Genomic DNA, 12,900 nt, shown 5'->3' on the forward strand with positions numbered 1-12,900 from the left:
TATTAATACTATAGCATATCATATGTCTAATCTATGGGGGTCACCACTGCCTGGGTCCCCCTGGACAGAGGTCAGGTGAGCACAGACTAGCCCCCCACCCCAAGAATGGTCTCCCACGTGCTCTGTGAGGGTACCGTGATGGCCCCTAAGGTAGGGGACTGTGTCTGGGCCTCCGACATTTGTGATGAGGGGGAGTCGAAATGGAATCTCAATTAACAAGACATTATTTTAAGAATTTATTTTAAGTGAAATAAAACACACGTCACATACCCTTTACCATCATCACCATTTTAAGTGCACGTTTCTGAGGCCTCAGATATATTCACTTTCTCGTGGAGCCATCACCACCATCCCTAGAACTTTTCATCTTGCAAAACCAAAATTCCACAACCATGAAAGTCTCATTCCCCATTCCCTCCCACTGCCCCTGGCACCGATATCCACTTCAGTCCCTGAGTTGTCGACTCCAGGGCACCCACTGGAGTGGAATCCTGCAGTGTTTGCTGACGGGTCATTTTGGAAGAGCTGACTTTCAGTCTGAAGCTCTGCCTGTTTGCATCTGACGAATCTGCATTTAAGGAGAGGGTGTATGAGGAAGGGGGTGTATGCGGGACAAAGGTGTCCGGGGTGCAGGTGAGCCAGGACCTGACCAGCTGCCTTTTGGGTCCCCTGGTCCCATCTCTTGGTCTGTGCCTCATCTGCATCATCACTGTCCCCGCTGGCACCGCTGGGGTGTTGTTGTCTGAGTGAGAGTCCCCTGGTGCCCCTGCTCTCCTCCCCTCCTCCTGCTGGTTGGGGAGGGAACTGCTTGCTGTGTGGTCTCTCCTCCTGAGGCATGAAGGACCCTGTAGCATGGACCTGCAGAGTGTGGGGTGTGGTCCCAAGAGCATGGGGCCCACATAGGACACGACATCGGGGCGCGACAAGTGCTAGGGCTGCCTCATCACTGACAGGGAATGTTGCCCAGATCCTGCTCGAGAGGGCGTGGTGGGTGGCCTGGGACCCTAGCGGCCCCATTCCTATACTGGAGCTTGGAGAGTGCATCCCCATGGGCTCCAGATTCACCCCATATCTCAGCCATATCCCTCTGTCCTGTCTTTGAACTCAGGAAAACGAGCTCTCTTGTCCACAACATAGGCCTGGTCCTGTTGATATTAGGATTCTTTAAGTTAGGCGTCCTGGGATAGCAGCTCTTTTTAGGCCTGAGAAGGAACAACTCCGGAGTGTACAACAATTTCAGATGAAACTAATATTCAATGACTATCCCTAACTACTCGGTTGTTGACTTCTATTAGTCATTATTCTCCTGGTTTTAGCTCTGATGTGGGGATTACAGAGGAGTCAACATTTAAATCTTCATAATCTGTGTATTTGTAGCTTCAGTATCATTACTGACCCATAGTTTTTTATGGTTTGGGAAGAGTTATTGATTTCACGTATCATGTAAAGGATTCACAATGATGATAGGGCAATTAAGATTACAATAATAGCTAGTAAATTGTTCACATTTTCTCTACCTGTGCATCTACTGTATGCATATGAGTTTAGATGTCAATATTAGTGAAATGATATAGAGGACTAGAGAACTTATTTTAAAAATCACTATTAATGTGTGATGAAGAAAATGTAAAAGTTCTTCCATAATCGGTGATGTTGTATCTTGAGAGCCTAGATGAAATTGATATGCCTTAGTGATATACAGGATTTTAGCCTATCATTTAACTTTGACAAAGCTACATCACTTTTTACTTTTATCTCATTTATTGAGGAAGACATAATTGTTATGGTGTTGGCTTGAAACTGGTTGAAAAGGACTTGAGTCCTTCCTTATTCTACATTTCCATAGGGAGGATCTTGAAACATAGGATATGGTGGAGGACATCCGTGTAACCATTCTAGGTTAGGAGTAGCAATTTCCACTGCTAAGACTTCTTGTTTAGACACAAATGCTTTTCAAAGTATGAAGATTATTAGCATTACTGCTGCTACTGAGATGAATGAGCCTAAAGACAAAATATTTCATGTTGTGTGTGCCTCAGGGTACTCAGACTAACGTAGTGACATCCCTGAGAGGCCACGAAAGTGCTGCAGGGAGTCATATTTACTACTACAAATATACTTGTGAAGTGAATTTTTGCTCATGCTGAGTTAACTGTATAACCTGAGAATAGTGGGAATCAGTGTAGGAAGCCTCCTATAATAGTGAAGACTGCTCCCATGGACATTAGGTCATGGAAGTGTGCTACTACATAGTATGTATCCTGGAGGACAATGTCTGGGGATGAGATGGCTAAGATGATTCCTGTCAAACCACCTACTGTAAAAAGAAAAAAACTAAAGCCTAAAACTCATAATATATTGGGAGGTCATATAGTATTACCTCCGTGAACAGTTGCTAACCAGGGACTTCCCTGGTGACGCAGTGGTTAAGAATTCGCCTGTCAATGCAGGGGACACGGGTTCGAGCCCTTGTCTGGGAAGATTCCACATGCCGCGGAGCAAAAAGCCCGTGTGCCACAACTACTGAGCCTGCCCTCTAGAGCCCGCAAGCCACAACTACTGAAGCCCACGCGCCTAGAGGCCGTGCTCTGCAACAAGAGAAGCCACTGCAATGAAAGGGCCGCACACCGCAACGAAGAGTAGCTGCCGCTCACCGCAACCAGAGAAAGCCCATGCGCAGCAACCAAGACCCAACTCAGCCACAAAAAAACAAAAAAAAGAAAAGAAAAAGAAAAATTAAATAAAGAGTTGCTAATCAGCTAGATACTTTTACTCCTGTAGGGATAGAAGTAATTACGGTAGCTGATGCAAAGTATGCTCCTGAGTCCACAGCTATCCCTATGGTAAACATATGATGGGCCCACAAGAGAACTCCTAAAAAACCAGTGGACATGACTCATACTATTCCCAGATAGCTGAAAGGCAATTTTTGTCCTAAATAGTATGTAATGATATGTGAGTTTATAACAAACCCTGTTAGGCCATGAATACAGACTTCAGGGTGAGCAAAGTATCAACATAGGTGTTGGTATAGGATTCGGTCTCCTCCTGCAGGGTCAAAGAAAGTAGTGTTTAGATTTCTATCTCTTAACAGCATGGCAATTCTGGCTGCTTGGACTGAGATTGGTAATTATAGTAATATGGCTATAGTTGGGGAAGATTAAACAAATAATGGTGTTTGGTATTGGGATATGACTGCTGGTTTTGTATTAAAGACTATAGTAATAAAAGTAATAATACCAAGAATTGAGGAGACACCTGCTAAATGGAAGGAGAAAACAGTTAGGTCGACAGAGGCTCCTGCATGGGCCAGATTGCAGGCTAGAGCTGAATACACGGTTCCACTGGTACCAGAACCAGCTTCTACTATTGGTGATATGAGTAGGAGTAAGAATGATGGGGGAAGTAGTCAAAAGTTTATATGATTTATTGGGGGAAATGCTACTTCAGGTGTCTGAGTTATTAGTGGCCCAAGTCAGTTTTCAAAGCCTGCAATCATAACGGGTACAGCTATAAAGAAAATTATTACAAGTGCAGGGACTGTTATGACTACCTTACAGATTTGGGCATCTCCAAGTAGCGGTCCAGGTCAGCATAGCTCAGCCTCGATTGATATAATTAAGGTGCTGCCTGCTACTGCAGCTCAAGCACCAAATAGTAAATATAAAATGCCGATATCTTTGTGATTTGTTGAAAATAATCAGCAGTGTATGAACAGAGGTAAAATGACTGAGTTAGCATTAGACTGTAAATCTAAAGACAGAGATTGAGCCCTCTTTCTGGCAAACCCTGTGGTGAATCAACAAATTGAATTGTAACTTCAGAGAAGCAGCTTCAATTCTGCCAGTGATTTTCCTGCTTTTTTTTTTTTCTTTTTTTCTTTCTCAAATGAAGGAGAAGTAGACTGAAGCCAGTTGACTAGAGGATTTGCCTGTTAACTAAAGTTTCCTGGGGTTAAAACTCATCAATCTCGTAAAGATTTGGCTTAAATACAGTGTTTGCTTTACATTCAATTGATGTAGAATAAAGTCTTGCAATCCTTATTTTTAGGAATTAAGTAAATTTCACTTGTTTAGGGTTTTGAAAGCTCTTGGCCTGAACTAACCTAAATTCCTAGTCCAGCACCGATAGAATGGGTGTTGTGTGTAGTAATCGTGTGGGTATTATGATTGGTAATGATAGGAAGGTTATTTCTTTGTACGTTCAAATTGTTTTGTGTTTGTGTTGTTTAATGAAGGGAATATAGTTAGTGATGTGGAGTATGTTAGCTGCAAGTAGAAATATATGCTGAGGGCTGCTATGATGGCTATTAGTGTTGGTAGAATGATGTTGTCGTTTTTGTTATCTCTTGGATAATTATTCATTTGGGTAGAAACCCTGATAGTGATGGGCGATGTCCTAATGACACTATAATGGTGAGGAAAATGATTGTGATGGGAGGTGTTTTACCTCATGTGTGTGATAATGATACTCTTGTAGTACATGATCTGGGCATAAATAAGAAGAAGATAGTGTTGTTATGATATAAATTAGTATGTTTAGGATCGTTATAATCTGAATATACATTATAATAGCTGTTATTCATCCTATATGGGCAATTGATGAGGAGGGTGTAATATTTTCCAGGTGAGTATGGCGAAGTCTGCCTCAGCCTCCAGCTATGATTTATAATATCACTATGATTAATAGTATATTTAGGTTGATGGATGGTGACATGTGGTATAAAACTGATAGGGGTGCAATTTTGTCATGTTGATAGCATCAGGTCTGCTGTTCATGGGATGCCTTGTGTGACTTCAGGCACTCAGAAGTGAAATGGGGAAAGTCCTACTTTTGTGACAAGGGCGATTGTCATGAGGGTGGATGCTGCTGGATTAAAGAATTTTGTTATTCATTGTGCTCTTTGACCAGAGTATATTAGATTAATGATAATAGCCATTATAAGTAGTATTGATGTGGTGGACTGTTTTAGGAAATATTTGTTGGATGCTTCTGTAGCTTATGGGTTCATGTTTTTTATTAGAATGGGGATACCATTAACCAGTGTGAGCTGGTTATACAATTATTATATTTCCTGAGAAAATGGTCAGTAGAATGATGGTAAAAACAATGAGAGTTTATTTGCACAGGAAGGATATACAAAAATATTTTGGGGGTATGGGCCTGAAGCTTACTTAGAGAACTTTACTATATAGCATGTGGTGTAATGTGGTAGGTAGCATGGAGAATGTAAAATTATTAGGAAGAATTCAATTCCAGGAATAAGAGCATTGAAACCTCTATGATTTACTCTATCAAAGTAACTCTTTTGTCAGACATATTTCTTAAATTTGTGGTGGGTTGCCTGGTATGATGACAAGTAGTGAAAACTCTCATATATATAGGGTTAATGTTAGTCGTAAAAAAAAACTTTTTATAAGAGATGTATGCGTTGATCATATCAAAATTGTAGGTAGGAGGCTCAAATTCATAGAAAGGAGATTGTTAGATGTGTTTTAATGATGACTTGGGCTGTATATAATTCTGGCACCTAGGGATTGTCGAATGCTCCTAAAAATAGATTGCTGTGGAAATGTTTATTATAGGGAAATTGACATATTCTCTAGGAGGGACGGGGTGAATGGGCCTGCTACATTTTCTACATTGAAGACATATACAGGTTTTGATGCTACTTCTGTTAAATCAAGTGGGGCTTCATTGGATTTCTGCTACTGCGGAGATAATCAAATTCTGGGTAGCGGTCAGGAGAAAATTAGTCATAGGTGTTCTTGTGTAATAATTACTGTTGAAAGTGTAAATGATCCATTTATCAGTAAGACTGAGAAGAGAATAACTGCTACATTACTTCATATGAGATGATTGTCTGTGCTATTGTTCCTAGAGCTCCAGTGAGTGAGTATTTGGAATGCGAAGTTCATCCAGATCTGAGGATGGAATAAATGGCTCGGTGTGATATGGCTAATAGAAATAATATGCCTACATTTATACTAATTAGTGGATAAGATATGGGAAGAGGAATTCATGTTGTGAGAGCCAGGGTTAAGGCTAGCATTGGGGTTAAGGCTAGCAAGAGAAGCCACCGCAATGAGAAGCCCGGGCACCGCAACAAAGAGTAGCCCCCGCTTGCCGCAACTAGAGAAAGCCTGCGCATAGCAACGAAGACCCAACGCAGCCAAAAACACATTAATTAATTAATTAGTTAACTATTTTAAAAAAGTACTATATCCTTCTGTACAGCTTCTCTGGGAAGAACAGAGAGATGGCGTAGGAGAGTGAGAAAGACCAATATTTAGTGCACATCTCTCATGCAGGTGCTCTGCTGGCTCAGATAGATTTATCCCCACTTTACAAAGGAGGAAATAATCTCAGAGAGGCTTAGTAATTTTCCCAAAGCCAAACAGCTATGGAGTGGCAGAACCAAGATCTGAACCAAGTCTGTTACCTTCAAAGCCTAAGTCCTCATCACAACAAAACTCAATTAATATTTACATTTATCGAATTACATTGCAACCTGGGGAGTTCTTGGCACAATCCTGAATAAGAGTGAGAAAGAAAGAAATAGCATTGTTCCTACAGTCAACCCAAATTTTTGGAGCAGCTGCTAGATGGCTGGCCCATTTTGGGGTTCAGCAGTGATCAAGACAGGAAGAGTCCTGCTTTCATGAACCACGTAGTGGGGAGGAGAGACGGGTGCAACTTGGGTGAGGGATTTCACCTTGCTGGACCTCTGTTTTGTCATCTGGAAAATGGGATGGCTGTTCCTCATTTTCTGGGATTGTCCAGCCCTCACATTCTCTGATTCCATAAGAAGCATTTGTTTTCCTGTTTCTTTAAAATTCATTCAGGCCGTGAGCTGTGATGAATGTTGTTAGCTGCTCCCCAAAGCACTCTATTCCCACCCTTTTCCTGTGATCAGGTCTTTCCCGAAACATGACTCACAGTCAGTCAGTCAAGTCACAGAACCTAAGGGGCACCCAGCAGAAAAATTCCAACCCTTGCTTCCCAGGAGCTCTGCGGTCTACCTGCCAGGTAAACTTAACTCACCTGGCACAAGGTGGCCATCCCTGGTTTCACATCAACATGATCTCAGGCACAAACCTCCTTGTTTTTCCATTTTGTCTTTAAGTTACTTGTTGAAACAACTGCACAAATATGACAAAGGTATAAAATCAGACATCTTCTGCCCCCAGTGTCTACTAATAAATGATTTTCTGCCACTTTAATGATAAAGATAGGACATTTCAACATTCTGCTACCCTTATTATTTGTCATTTTTGTTGATATTTCTATTGACTACATCTTTCAATATTTTAACAATGGAACATTTATTCAGGTTGTTCCAGACCCAGCTTTTAGTGGTAAAGGTTTTGTTGTTATATTTCTCTTATGTTTCCTTTAAAAATCATTATCCTATTTAAATGGAATAAGTCAATTCTATAAGCATTTATCTTATGATATTGATGAAATTGATACATAGAGGGCAGTAGTACAAGTTGATTGGACTTGAGAACCTCTATTAGCACAGTTAAGTATAAATATTGTCTATATGTGAACCAAAGTACATGCCGAGTGAGATTCTCTGACTTTTTTTCACTGTCTGCCCCTCAAGCCGGTGGGAAATGGAATATTTCTTGCCCTATCAGTAAACAAAGGATGTCACAGTCTTCAGCACTTGCAGCCCTCCAATGTGAGCCGGCGGGCCCTGAGGCACTCAGGATATGCAAATACGGAATGCAGGCCCCAGAGAGCTGAGGTGCATATCAAAGGAAGGATTTCAGTGAGCCCATGCAAAGAAAAGCGCCGCATTCCTCACCTTGGGAGAGCTGGTTTTCCTTAGTTAACAATCACCTTTTGATGTTCCCCATTACCAGTCCCCTGCCCTGTCCCCTCCCCCCGGTACTTTAGCTCAGGGAGGAAGGAGCGCAGAGGGACTCGGCTGAATAAGGGGCCTGCGCGCCTCGGGAGGAGTTTTCAGCCGCTTTCCCCGCAGTCGGGAGGAGGGGCGCTGACGCTGCAGCCACACCCTGCGCCTCCCTTGCCCCGTTTCCCCTCAGGACGCTCAGGCCGACCCCCTCCCCACGCCCACCAGGCCTCGCGAGCCAGGCCGAGGGCAGGGGCGAGAGGAGGGACCGAAGTTCCCGGGGACCAGAGGCTGGAGGCCGCTCTTTCTGCACAGCAGCGGCGGGTGGCAGCGAACCCCTGCCCCTCAGAAGCTGGTCTTGTGCTGCCGCCCGGGCACCGGACCAGGCGGAGGGTCGGCGCCCACTTACCCGGCCCGCCGTCCCCGCGACTGTCACAGCTTCGGCCGCCGGGGCACCTCCAGAGCCGGCAGCCTCAGTGAGGTCGCCCTCCCCTCGGGCTCTGGGGCAGTTCCGTGAAGGCGGAGGGAAGAGACCCCGCCCGAGCCGGGAGTTCCAGCTCTGAGGAAACGCGGGCTCTGTTCAGCGCGCAGTGGGTGGGACCGCTCTGCCCCGAGGCCTTCCGGGAGGGAGCGGGGCGGCGGGGGAGGGAGCCGCCAGGAGCGCAGGGCCCCGTCGGGGGTCCTGGAGGGGCGGCCCGGCCTGGGGGCCACGCCCACTGTGGCCGCAGCCCAGGCCTTTTTCCTGGAATCCTACACGAAAAAGTTAGAAAGATACACAGTCTATAGTAAATATTCACAAATGATTGTTGCTGCTGTGCTCACTATTCTATTAAAGGTGTAAAATCCATAAAACACTTTAAGTTCAAAATTAAATATGAATTTTTACCTTTCTAATTATGTCTCTGATATTCACAGTTGTGGTTAATGAATCAGAGACTGTGGCATCACTAGTTAACCATGAGCTTGTTAAAAAAATAGAATTCAGGCCCACCGGACCTACTGAATCACAATCTGCACTTTTACAATCTCCCCAGTGTACTTGTGTATCCATGAATAGTTGAAAGGTACATTTCTACCTCGACAGGTCTTTTCTGTATGAGAAATACACACATTTTATCCAGTTTGACATAATAAAACACTCAAAAATGCATATGCCTGTGTTGAAACCATCATTTTATCATTTCTTTTCCAGACAAGTATAGTCTCTATACTGGTTTTGTGGATCACATGCCATACCCTTTTCTTGTAGTTAGAAATAAGGTAGAGAAAGTTACTTTGTAAAAAAAAAAAAAAATATATATATATATATATATTAGTGGATAATTGAAGACACTCTTCTAAATTAAAAGCAGTTCTCTTAACTTGCTGTTTTCTTCTTGGGTCACATTATGAACTCTTCCCGTGGCCACATGGCATGTGTACTTTTAATTTCAGGGACTGCTGACATTCCAGGATGTGGCCATAGATTTCTCTCAAGAGGAGTGAGAATGCCTGGACCAAGATCAATGGGAATTGTACAGGGATGTGATGTTAGAGAAGTATAGGAACCTGCTCTCCTTGGGTGAGGATACCTTCCTTCCAGAATTCCTTATCCAACCACAGGGTTTGGAGTCCTTCATTTGTAGAATGTCTCCTGAAATCTTCTGCTTCCTACAATAGGGTTTCAGATTGCAACGTTTCAGGAAAGATTGGGAGTTTGTGGGTATAATTTTTCTTATTCTTTTAAAATTGCAGCCTCCCTTTTAATATACTTTGTAACTGCTTGGGATGTGTCTATATGAACTGTGTACTATATGCTTCTGTTACAGTCCTTACAATATTTTATTGTCTTATTTTCTGTAACCATTTTCCATGGATTCTTTGGGCTTAAGGTATATTAAAAGGGAGACTGCGATTCTCCCTTTAAAAGGGGACTTATTAAAAGGGGACTTCCCTGGTGATGCAGCGATTAAGAATTCGCCTGCCAATGCAGGGGACCCGGTTCGATCCCCGGCCTGGGAAGATCTCACGTGCCACGGAACAACTAAGCCAGTGGGCCACAACTACTGAGTCTGCACGCCACAACTACTGAAGCCGGTGTGTCTTGAGCCCGTGCGCCATTTATTTTTTGGAGAATAAAACCACTTCTGAGTGATTAAAATTTAGGCCAGCTAGTCAAAATGCTTTATCACGTGTTCTTCTAAAACACTGATCAATGGAACAAGTTTTGCTAGGGATAACAGTGTAATTGTATTCTGGAGTTCATATGGGCAATATGGTTTATGACCTTGATGCTGGATCACGACATTTCAATGGTATAACTGCTATTAATTGTCTGTTTGTTCAACGATTAAAGTCTCACGTGATCTGAGTTCAGACTGGAGTCATCCTGGTTGGTTTCTGTCTATTGCAGATTTCTTCCAGTATGAAAGAAAGGACAAGGGCAATACGGCTTACTTTACAAAATGTCTTCAAACTAAATGATGCTATAATCTACATTCAATTAATTTATACATACCCTACTGTAGAACAGGGTTCGTTACGCTGGCAGAGCCCGGTAATTATGTAAAACTGAAACTTTTTCTGCACTGGTTCAAGTCCTCTTCCTAAGAATGTGTTTATAATCAACATTCTTTCACAAATTACCCAATTGAATTCACCATAGCATTCCTCATATTAACTAAATGGAAAATCCTAGGCTATATACAAGTCCAGAAAGGGCCCAAAATCATCAGCCCCCATGGATGATTACAACCCATTGCTGAGGCTTTCAAATTACTTATTAAAGAACCACTATGTCCATCAACATCATCAATTTATATATTATTGCCCCAATGCTAGCCTTAACCCTGGCTCTCACAACATGAATTCCTCTTCCCATATCTTATCCACTAATTAGTATAAATGTAGGCATATTATTTCTATTAGCCATATCACACCGAGCCATTTATTCCATCCTCAGGTCTGGATAAACTTCGCATTCAAAATACTCACTCACTGGAGCTCTAGGAACAATAGCACAGACAATCATCTCATATGAAGTAATGTAGCAGTTATTCTCTTCTCAGTCTTACTGATAAATGGATCATTTACACTTTCAACAGTAATTATTACTCAAGAACACCTATGACTAATTTTCTCCTGACCGCTACCCAGAATTTGATTATCTCCGCAGTAGCAGAAATCCAATGAAGCCCCACTTGATTTAACAGAAGTAGCATCAAAACCTGTATATGTCTTCAATGTAGAAAATGTAGCAGGCCCATTCACCCCGTCCCTCCTAGAGAATATGTCAATTTCCCTATAATAAACATTTCCACAGCAATCTATTTTTAGGAGCATTCGACAATCCCTAGGTGCCAGAATTATATACAGCCCAAGTCATCATTAAAACACATCTAACAATCTCCTTTCTATGAATTTGAGCCTCCTACCTACAATTTTGATATGATCAACGCATACATCTCTTATAAAAAGTTTTTTTTTACGACTAACATTAACCCTATATATATGAGAGTTTTCACTACTTGTCATCATACCAGGCAACCCACCACAAATTTAAGAAATATGTCTGACAAAAGAGTTACTTTGATAGAGTAAATCATAGAGGTTTCAATGCTCTTATTCCTGGAATTGAATTCTTCCTAATAATTTTACATTCTCCATGCTACCTACCACATTACACCACATGCTATATAGTAAAGTTCTCTAAGTAAGCTTCAGGCCCATACCCCCAAAATATTTTTGTATATCCTTCCTGTGCAAATAAACTCTCATTGTTTTTACCATCATTCTACTGACCATTTTCTCAGGAAATATAATAATTGTATAACCAGCTCACACTGGTTAATGGTATCCCCATTCTAATAAAAAACATGAACCCATAAGCTACAGAAGCATCCAACAAATATTTCCTAAAACAGTCCACCACATCAATACTACTTATAATGGCTATTATCATTAATCTAATATACTCTGGTCAAAGAGCACAATGAATAACAAAATTCTTTAATCCAGCAGCATCCACCCTCATGACAATCGCCCTTGTCACAAAAGTAGGACTTTCCCCATTTCACTTCTGAGTGCCTGAAGTCACACAAGGCATCCCATGAACAGCAGACCTGATGCTATCAACATGACAAAATTGCACCCCTATCAGTTTTATACCACATGTCACCATCCATCAACCTAAATATACTATTAATCATAGTGATATTATAAATCATAGCTGGAGGCTGAGGCAGACTTCGCCATACTCACCTGGAAAATATTACACCCTCCTCATCAATTGCCCATATAGGATGAATAACAGCTATTATAATGTATATTCAGATTATAACGATCCTAAACATACTAATTTATATCATAACAACACTATCTTCTTCTTATTTATGCCCAGATCATGTACTACAAGAGTATCATTATCACACACATGAGGTAAAACACCTCCCATCACAATCATTTTCCTCACCATTATAGTGTCATTAGGACATCGCCCATCACTATCAGGGTTTCTACCCAAATGAATAATTATCCAAGAGATAACAAAAACGACAACATCATTCTACCAACACTAATAGCCATCATAGCAGCCCTCAGCATATATTTCTACTTGCAGCTAACATACTCCACATCACTAACTATATTCCCTTCATTAAACAACACAAACACAAAACAATTTGAACGTACAAAGAAATAACCTTCCTATCATTACCAATCATAATACCCACACGATTACTACACACAACACCCATTCTATCGGTGCTGGACTAGGAATTTAGGTTAGTTCAGGCCAAGAGCTTTCAAAATCCTAAACAAGTGAAATTTACTTAATTCCTAAAAATAAGGATTGCAAGACTTTATTCTACATCAATTGAATGTAAAGCAAACACTGTATTTAAGCCAAATCTTTACGAGATTGATGAGTTTTAACCCCAGGAAACTTTAGTTAACAGGCAAATCCTCTAGTCAACTGGCTTCAGTCTACTTCTCCTTCATTTGAGAAAGAAAAAAAGAAAAAAAAAAAAAAGCAGGAAAATCACTGGCAGAATTGAAGCTGC

The 12,900-nt window shown here is 41.6% G+C and overlaps 1 long non-coding RNA gene across 1 annotated transcript; it reads right to left on the reverse strand.

The window, feature by feature from the left end:
• Positions 1-272: 272 nt before the first annotated feature.
• On the reverse strand, positions 273-8,804 carry LOC309635167. Its single transcript, XR_014248687.1, has 4 exons — positions 8,271-8,804; positions 7,045-7,142; positions 2,973-3,048; positions 273-568 (listed from the first exon to the last, which is right to left on the reverse strand). It is a non-coding gene; the product is annotated as an uncharacterized lncRNA (long non-coding RNA).
• Positions 8,805-12,900: the final 4,096 nt, after the last annotated feature.

This window comes from Balaenoptera borealis (assembly GCF_965194805.1).
Source record: "Balaenoptera borealis genome assembly, chromosome: 9".
Taxonomy (NCBI): domain Eukaryota; kingdom Metazoa; phylum Chordata; class Mammalia; order Artiodactyla; family Balaenopteridae; genus Balaenoptera; species Balaenoptera borealis.